Below are 10,281 nucleotides of genomic sequence, written 5' to 3'. Positions count from 1 at the left end.
GCACTTCATTGTGCTTCCATGGTCTATTTCTATACAGATTCCTCTAGAAAACTTCACATGTGGATGAGATGTAATACTTAACAGTTCAGCAGTACAGCTTGGAGAGTTTATTTCTTTTTTTACAATTGGCTTTGTGAACTATAAATCAAAATATAAAATTGGAATTAATGATGAGAAAGTGACAGAACGTTTTTCAGATCCAAAGTCCTGGGATCTGAATCAGCTGCCTAATCTATTGGTGAGCACCTTGAGACTACACAGGAGGGAGGAAAATGAGTAGAACTGGAAATTTTAATCACAGAGCTGATAGGTTCAAAGTATCTCAAGTAGTTTTCTAAACTCTTTGGGCATTAGATTATTTTTCCTAAGGGACACTGGAGACCATTAGGCCCAACATTTTCATTTTTCATATGGGACAACTTGGGCTTCCAAAAGTAATGTGACTTTTCCTCATTAAATCTACTTAATGGCAGAGCTGTACTCAAACATAGGATTTTCCATTATGTTTTGTTACTATTTTGCTATTCTTTCTTTTTCTGTGTTAAGCTATCTGGATGTCCCCCAAAGCCTCATGCAGTCATGGTGGTGGTGCTGGGGGTGACTGGATCTAGAGTGTGTGGTGCTGAGATTAAGGTGTGTGATTACTAAATCTGTCCACTGATTGGGTTGGCACCATTCTGGCTAGGATTAAGGATGTAAGTACTACCCCCACTCAATGGCAGGTAGCCTGCATAAAATATATGGGACAGAAAGAGGGTGAATGGGCTTCCCCTGGCCTGTTTGCTGTGAATTCTTTCTCCTCTGCGATGCCCCTCTGCCATGCCACCCTGCCTTCGAGCCAGTGGACCATGGACTGAAACCTCTACCCACTATGAGCCAAATAAACCTTTCCTCCTTTAACTTTGGCTGTCAGGTATTTTTTTCTCAGAAATGAGAAAAAATTAACTAAGACAGCTAAATATTTTTTTTCTTGGGGAGACCAAAGATTGACTAAAAGTTTAAGCTGCCTTTTTTTTTTCAGTTTTTTCTACCTAGAATCATGTTTCCCATAGTCACCTCTTTTTATATCCAGTCTATAGCAGATTTTTAATTTTTTATCCTATTATTTCCTCCCTTTGGATTTTCTCTTTAGCCAAAACAGTCTATTTAAATTTTAATGATACATCTTGGAATTCTGGAGACCTGCAGCAAAATGACAGATGCAGGAAGATCAAGTGGACGAGGGCATCATGAAGATCTAGGCTTTCAAAGAATAAACAAACACTCAGCTTCACTGACTTCTTGTTCATATTTCAAAGATTAATGTGCTTACATACACAAGATGCAGGTTCATCTCAAGCAGATGTTCATTTATGGAGCTTTTGGCAGTGGTCACCTGGACTTGGTTTTTTGAAAATCAAATGATTGATGTTTTCTTTAATCTTTATTTTTTCATCTTTATGGAATCTTATTCCTAACTAGATCTTAAAACAGTCTGCAGACTGAGAGATCTGAATTAGTCCAGAGAGTTTTTGTACTGTGGGTTTTCTTCCCATTGGCCAATTAAACAGTCTAGAAGTAGATATATAATCATTTTATAGGACATTGTGTCTCCAGGACCCTCCCATAAAACAGGACTATGACTATCACATCTAGGGTACCATAAATAATTGATTATTGGATCATGAGCTAGATTACCTGAAAGCCAGAGTTTACCTTGAAAATATAATTGTTTTCATAAATGAAAATACAAGTTTTGATATGTGGAACATATAGCTTCCCTACAGGGAAGGAAGCAGAGAGAGATCTTCATTGAAAGAAAACATAGTGAAAGGACAGCTATGTGGATACTCAGGTGAAAATCTTTCTTATTTTGCATAGCACAAGAATTCATTTGGAAAAAATACTGTGACTCCTTGAAAATCTAATTTCATTCATCTGTTTTCTTTTTCACCAAATACTTTGTAAACATTTATGATGTTCAAGGGCTCACTTTGCAAGATGCCAGAAGAAGAAAGAAGTACAATGTTTTCTGTCAGTCTTGGTTGAATTCATCCTATGGAAATGGAGGATACACAACTAAATGATGCAAAATAGGGCCGAGTTAAATGTAGTCTATAACAGAGGAATGTTAGTAGAGAAGTAAGGGCTGAAAAGGGGAAGAAGTGATCAATGCCAGTAGTGTCAACTCTTTGTTTGGGAGGCATCACTGTGTCACTTCTCTGACTTTACCTTAAAGTATGTATGCTGGTGGTGGGGGAATATCCTTCTTTTGCAGAAAAAGTAATGAAAAGGTTAATTTTCCTTAAATCGTCTTTTGGATTGGGCACAGACACATGCTCCCGTCCCAGTTAGGATGGGAGAAATAGTCTTGTGAATGTGAAAGCATCTTTAGCTCACCATCACTGACTCCTGTTGGCTGACTCTCCGTAAGGAGCTCTCGCCATTTCTATCTTTTCCTATTTCCTCAAGTTACTGCTCCTGCCTTAGATTCAACCTATTGGTAGGAAAGGAAACTGATCTTTTCTATATTAGCCACAAATGAAAGCAGTGTAAATATGGTTAAGATAACCAGATCACACCAGAATTCAGGATTTGACTGCTTCACTACACTTTTTTCCCAAAAAGAGTTAAAAAAAAAATCTAGAATTCTCTAGCTGAATTTTAATGACTGAAAAAAAAATCTCCTGAATAAAAAAAAAGTTCCTTCATCAATTTCTATCTCAACCCACTGCTTTCACCTTAATTTAAAAATTTACATCCTTGGGAAAATCATTCAAATCTAGAGGTTGTTTTGAGTACAGAGGTAGACTGTATCTCTGTGCTCTGGTATTTGGAAAAGACATCCTCATCCAGCTCGAGGATTCTCTGGAAAAATCTATCTCTTAGAAAGGGTAGTTGGTTCTCTCAAATTAGGACAAGTTAGGGATGGATAAAAGCATGGATTAATAATTACTGGCTATTCTTGTTTCCTTCAAGCTTGTCTTTTGCTTTCTCAACTCACTCTTAATTTTGAATGTTTTATTTTATCTGGTAAGTAAATGTCACTAATTTTGTAGACAGTGGAACCAGGGTTTCTCCAGTTTGGTTTGCCATCTCATACATAATTGTAGATGACAATTGAAGATGATTGCTGTTATATTTTTAAGTGAAAAAATATATCTCATTTTAATAGAAAAGATCTTTGCTTTTCCTCCAAGGATGCTGGGTGAAAGGGGCTGCCCAATAGTTAAATGTACTATTATGCTTTATAAATAATAAGACAGAAAAAAAAATCTTGCTATATTGCTATGAAAGGGTTTGTTCCTCACATTTGCTTTGGAATAGAACCCTGTTTTAGTTCGCAATCTATTCAACTTTGTACTTGCAATATTAACATCTTATTCCTAAATCTGCTGACAAATCACAAATTACAGAAACATCCATGGATTATGCTTCTTTCTTGTTTCGTACAATAATAGAGAGTAGAGAAAACCTTACGGGTCAGAGCTTGTGTTGTAGCAGATGATGAGAATGAATATAGCAGACTTAATGTAGAAATAAATTTGGTTTTACCTTTACGGAGCTTGGTTATCCCAAGAATATGCAGAGATGAATGATGCTGAGGAAATGTGAAACCAAAGTTTCTTGCTCCAATTCAAGTACATGCAGGCTAGGTTGCTGGGCAATCAATAGCAAATGGCACACCTAGTGTAATACCTTGCCTTATGCTTTATAAAGTGCTTTAGAATTTACCAATAACTTACACATATGTCTCTTACTTGCTTATGTGAAATGGTTGAACTAAGTATTATTGTCCCAGTTCCAAGATGAAGAGATTGGTCTTTGATTTCAAAAGACCTGCTTATGTTTATAAAATTAACTGAGGTTCATTGACTCCTGGTCTAGAACTCTCTCAGGTACATTTAACTCATAATTGAGGTTTCAGCTTTAGGATACCGCTTCCTCTGCTAGGCTTTTGTCCACCTAAGTCTGGATTAGATACATATCTGGGCTGCAAAGTATACCCTACAGTATGCCTCATAATATAAAGAGCTATTATGGCTTGTATCTAAATGTTCCCCCAAAGCTTCATGCAGCCAGAAGTGGGGCTTTGTGGAGGTGGCTGGATCTAGGGTGTATGACGCTGGGATCAAGGATGTGATGCTGGGATTGATTCACAGTGTCATTTTAGGATTAAGAGTATGAGTGCTACCCACCCTAAGGACAGGTAGCCTGGATAAGATATAAGGGAAAGAGGGTTGCTGGTTGTCCCTTGCAAGCTTGCTTGCTGCCCTCTGCTTGGCCATGGACTGTTTCTCCTCTGCGATGCCCCTCTGCCATGCCACCCTGCCTTGGAGCCAGCTCACTTTGAGCTGAAACCTCTACAAACTGTGAGCCTAAACAAACCATTCCTCCTTTAATTTTGAGTGTCAGGTATTTTGTCTCAGCAGTGAGAAAAGTAAATAAGACAATATTCTACATTTTTTAAAAAATCACATTGAGTTGTAATGAATTATTTCCCTGACTATTTTCCACTGGACTATGGGTTCCATGAGGCAAGTGCCTAGTTTACCATAGTAACACAAGGCCTGCTATATAGATTTTTCTCTATTGTATTTGCTGAAGTGAAGTTAATTTCAACATTTATTTTGCCAAAGCTAAATAAGACAGCAGGCAGCCTGACATTTAGACTGAAAGGCTGCAAGTCTGGATGAAATGTACGTTTTTAAAGAAGGGCAAGTCACTGGTGCAGCCATCAGTGAGTTTGAAAACTCATTACAAATCTTCAAAAGTTCTTCCTAACAGATTGTGGTTCTGCTTTGGGAACAAACTGTTTCAGCCTCCGTTGAAGTTACTAATTTCAGCTGGTGAAGGAATAGGGGATCTCAGAATTTCTCTCATCACACAGAGTCTTTCCTGTTGCTCCCTCATCAGTGCCTACAACCCTGCAAAAGAGAGGTGTGTGTGTGTGTGTGTGTGTGTGTGTGTGTGTTTCTCTGGAGATGCTGTGTGTCTGTCCTAAATCAACTGTTCTCTGCCAGGCAGACAACTGTGATGACCAAGTTGGCAGAGGTGCCAGATTATGTTTTATCATCCCAGGTAGAAAAGAACAAACATTAAGTGAAAACAAAACAAAAACAAAAACAAAGAGAAGGTACATTTAAAACCAATAGCCTGAGGGCCGGGGATTTAGCTCAGTGATTGCGCCGCCTGCCTCACAAGCGCAAGGTCCCTGGTACCAAAACAAAACACCCAATAGCCTGAGCGAATCAAACTTGGAAGTGGGACTTAGGGCTTCATTCTCCCTTGGAAATTCATGCATTCCACCTCATTTCTATAAACTTCTCCAGGGCAGCAAGCACAGCTAGCATTGGCTCCGCTCCCAGGTGAAATGCAGTGTCCATCTGTCTTGTCCCCTGTCGTGGTATGAATGGAAGAATAGGTTATATGCATGGAACAGGTTCCAGTAAAGTGTGGATTTTCTGAAGATATTAAAAATATATTTGTAGGTCTTAAATTTAATAAGCCCTAGGAGTGAGTGAGCAATTCCACTGTGGGTTCTCTCCCTAACTTATTAGTTTATACAAATAGTGATTCAGAGGGATATGCCCTGCCACAAGGCTGAGAAATCTAACAGTATGCTGCCTACTATAGAGTGGGTTCTGAATACTAATTTAATAATAACAGTAGTGTTTTAAATATTCCTATGCATCAAGTGATATGCTGAGAACTTTACTCTCTTTCTCCACCTCCCTCTTTTATTTTTTCATTTCTTCTTCTCCACAAATATTCATTGTGTTTTCTTTACATGACTGGCATTGTGATAAGAACTCAGGCTATAATAGCAAATAAATGACATTACACAACTTAAATTCAAGTTGAATGTACAATAATAATAATAAACAAGTAAACAATACAAATTCAGATAGTGAAAATATTATGAAGAGGTAGATAATATAAAGTAATATGATGACTCAGAAATGGCAGACCATATTGTGTTGCAAAATTTCTCAATGGGGAGAGATGTTTAAAATGTGACTTCAATGAACAATAAAGAATTTCCCATATTACTGTCAGGTCAGGGAGAGTTTTCTAGGCAGATGAAAATTCCATGACAAATGTTTCAAATGAACCAGATTTGTAGCATTAAAAAGCTAGGATGGGCCAGGGATTTAGCAGTGGTTCCACCGCCTGTCTCACAAGCACAAGGTCCCAAGTTCGATCCCCAGTTCTAAAACAAAACAAAACAAAACTAACCAAACAAAAACCTAAGATCTTTGAGCAAGAACCACAATGGGAGAGCAATACACACAGGAAGTTGAAGGGGGAAAAGGGATAATAGACCATGCAGAAAAACATAGTGAATAAGACTTCAATGCATCCTCTTTAATGAACACAATGATATACTCTATAGGTCCTATTTCTATCTCCATCTGTGAGGGAGAAAAGTGAAATTCAGAGAGGTTAAGTAGCATGGCCAAGGTCACATTACTGGTATGTACCAGTCCTGATTTGAACACAGGCAGCCTGGGTCCAGAGCTTGCCCTGCCAATTCCAATATAAATCTAGATATTATCAACAACACCTTAAAATCATCCCCTTTCACTCTCCCAACTCTCAGAGACACATAAATTCAAGTTCTCATCACTCACACAGGATGGGCATGGACGTGGGAGTCAGAGACAAACAAGTCCAGTTAAAATCACCAGATCTTCCTTGATTGCTATATTATCTGGGAAAGTCATCTAATTCCTTAGGACTTTAATTGTCTCATCTATAAATGAGACTGATAATAGTATTTTTCCTACTTCTTAAAGTGTAAGAATAAAGTGAGATCATACTTGCCTCACTTATGCGTTGAATGAATTCTTAACCACAATCCAAAGCAATCTAAACACTCACCACATGTACTCATAGACCACAGTCCACTAACTCTCCTTCTCCTCTTCCCAACTGTTACCTGGGTTATAGATTCCTGTTACTGCCACCTAGACTGTCAGGATAAATTTGGAAGACAGTGTCTAGGAAGTTACATTTTAACCTACTCCTCTGCTGATTCTGAGGCAAACCAGCATTTAGATCAATGAACTCGTACATAAACCAAGATACAAGAGGATCTCAGGGACAATCTTGGACATTGCAACTATATTTGGAAATATATACAGTTTAGCATTAAACAGGATTTTTTATCTTTTAGATGCTAATTTGATAGTATTACAGTCAGAGTTTTAGTAGTTCAGGAATCATGACCTGATGGTGCCCTTTTTTCATGTTCCTCTATTCTCACAAAGATCCATGAGAATTACAGTATATCCCACCGTTATCTGCAGGGGATAGGTTCTGATACTCTCAGTGGATACCTAAAACTACAGATAGTACTGAACCCTATATATATTATGGTTTTTTCTATACATGCATATCCACAACAGAGTTCAATTTATAAATTAGGCACAGTAAGAGATCAACAATGAGAAACAAACATAAAATAAAATAATTATAACAATATATTATAATAAAAGTTTTTGGAAACTTAGGAATTGCTTATTTATGGAATTTTCATTTCAATATTTCAGATTACAGTGGATTGAAGGCAACTGAAACGATGAAAAGCAAAATGGTGGGTAAGATAAAACTACTGAAGAAATACTAAATGATATTTTAAGTAAAATGTGTAATGTCTCAGTACATAATGATGGCAAAAATTGGTTTGATTTACCTGATTAGGTTCAAGTTATAGGGAATGGGAATGGGGACATGACTGTAGACCTCTGCAGTAAGTCTACAGTCTCCTGTGAGGCACTACAACACAAGCTGATAAGAGTAAAGAAAGAAAGGAGACTGAGTGAGAACTCAGTCTTGGGGCTGATCAATTCTGCTCTGGGGCTCCTAGGGCAGAGAAGCTGAGCAGGTCCCAGCACCCAGAAGGAAGCTCCCCCACTGCCATGCCAGGCTCCTAGGGCAGAGAAGCTGAGCAGGTCCCAGAACCCGGAATGAAGCTCCCCTGCCACCATCCCAAGCTCCTAGGGCAGAGAAGCTGAGCAGGTCCCAGCACCTGGAAGGAAGCTCCCCCACCGCCATCCCAAGCTCCTAAGGCAGAGAAGCTGAGCCAGTCCCAGCACCCAGAAGGAAGCTCCCCCACTGCCATCCCAGGCTCCTAGGGCAGAGAAGGTGAGCCAGTCCCAGCACCCAGAAGGCAGCTCCCCCGCTGCCATCCCAAGAACCTAGGGCAGAGAAAGTGAGCCACGCTGGTGCCAGAAGCAACCCCCCCCCCCACAGGGGAAATGAGGAGACACATAAACAAGTCTCAAAAACAGACTTCCAGATCACCTACAGCAACCCCAAAGGGAAATGAGATGGAACAATCTGATACTCAACCACTTGGACTCTCTGAACTGGCAACAAAGGAGGATCTGGGAAAAATGAAATCAGAAATAATTACTCAGATAACAGCAAAGATTTTGCTTATGGTGCAAGACATGATTAATAAATCTAGAGAGGATACAGATAAAAAACTAGAGGATCTGAGGAATATGATGGAATCCCAACATAGGAAACAAATGGAATCCATAAAACAGATGCAAACAGATTTCCAGGAGATTAAAAACTCCATGGAAAGTTGTGCAGCAGAATGAACCAATGTGAAGATAGAATTTCAGATATAGAAGAAAAGATTGCAATTAGTGACCAGGAAGAGAAAAAATGCTTTAAAATTGTAAAGGAACATGAGAAATCAATCCAGCAGCTGCTAGATGATGCAAAAAAGAATGACATAACACTGATTGGAATCAATGAAGAAAGAGGAGAGAGTGCAGATGACATAAAAAAACTCTTCACAGAAGTGATGGCAGAAAACTTCCCAAGCAGGGGAAAAGAACTTGACATACAGATAAGTGAGGCATATAGGACTCCAAATAGCCTTGATCAAAAAAATTCTACACATAGGCATATAATAATTAGGATTCCAGAAATCCAACAGAAGAACAAAATTCTACAAGCAGTGAGGGAAAAGAAACAAATCACATACAAAGGAAAGCCCATCAGAATCACAGCAGACTTCTCAATGCAAACCCTCAAGGCAAGAAGAGCTTGGAGTGATGGATTTCAAGCCCTAAAGGAAAACAGCCTCCAACCCAGATTGATGTACCCTGCAAAACTAGCTTTCAAAATGGATGGAGAAATAAGATACTTTCATGACAAAGAGCACCTTAGGAACTTCATGAATACCAAACTGGCACTCCACAAAATTTTAGACAATATCCTAGTAAAAGACAATGAGGATCACAACCCCAGGAAACTCAGCAGAATGAATCCATTGGGTGTGACAAATTAAACGCAAAGGGGAATAATCCAACAAAAAGAAAAAGTCATGACAAGGCTTTTAAAACTTTGAACTTCATCTCCCTAATGAGTGTATAATTCAATCTTGTTATTGTACTGATTAGTATTTTTCTGATTCTAGGGTTGCACACCTTTCCTTGTGCTGTACTGGCTATTTATCATCTTCTTATGTTTACATTTTAATTGGGTTGTCTATTAATGAGCTCTAAGAATTCTTTATATATTCTGGTCATAGGTTATATGCATTGGAAATATGGTCTGTTTAAGGACTACTTTTCATTTTAATGATGTCATTTAAAGTTCTAAATTTTGATGGAATCTCATTTATCAATTTTTTTCTTTTACACATCATGTTTTTTGTATCCTAGGTGTTCTTGCCTACCCTGAATTCATAAATATTTTCCCTTATAGTTTTTTCTTAAAGTTTTATACTTTTAGGCTTTCATATTTAGGTTCATAGATCCCTTCAAGTTATTTTCATGTATGGAAAAAAAGGGTTGAGGTTAATTTTTTATATACGGATACCAGGTGTTCTAGTGCCATTTGCTGAAAACACTACCTCTTCCTCGGCTCTTGAATTGAGTTTATATTCTATAAAATGCTAATGTTAAATAATCTTTCAAAACTCAGTGGACCATATATGTGTGGTTCTATTTCTAGATTCTCTGTTTTATTCAAATGGTCTATATGTCTTTCCTTACACCAACACTACCTTGATTACTGTAGCTTTAGAAGAAGTCTTAAAATTAGGTACTAAACATCTTCCAACACTGTTGTTTTTTTTTTAACTTTTCTAGGTCCTTTGTACTCCTACATAACTTTTAAATTTCAATATCCAATTCTTCATTTATAGCAAGTATACACAGACCTGAATTTTTTTAAATACCTTGTGTTTTCTAATTCTGCTAAATTCAAATACAAGTTCTAGGGTCTCCTAGAGATTTCTTAGTATTTTCTCTGTAGATGATCATTTCATCTACA

The sequence above is a fragment of the Heterocephalus glaber genome, unplaced genomic scaffold (assembly GCF_053883595.1).
Source record: "Heterocephalus glaber isolate CG9 unplaced genomic scaffold, H.glaber_assembly_v1.0 deba00001606, whole genome shotgun sequence".
In the NCBI taxonomy this organism is placed as follows: Eukaryota; Metazoa; Chordata; class Mammalia; order Rodentia; family Bathyergidae; genus Heterocephalus; species Heterocephalus glaber.
The sequence above is the reverse complement of the archived record's forward strand: the minus strand, read 5'-3'. Positions refer to the sequence as shown.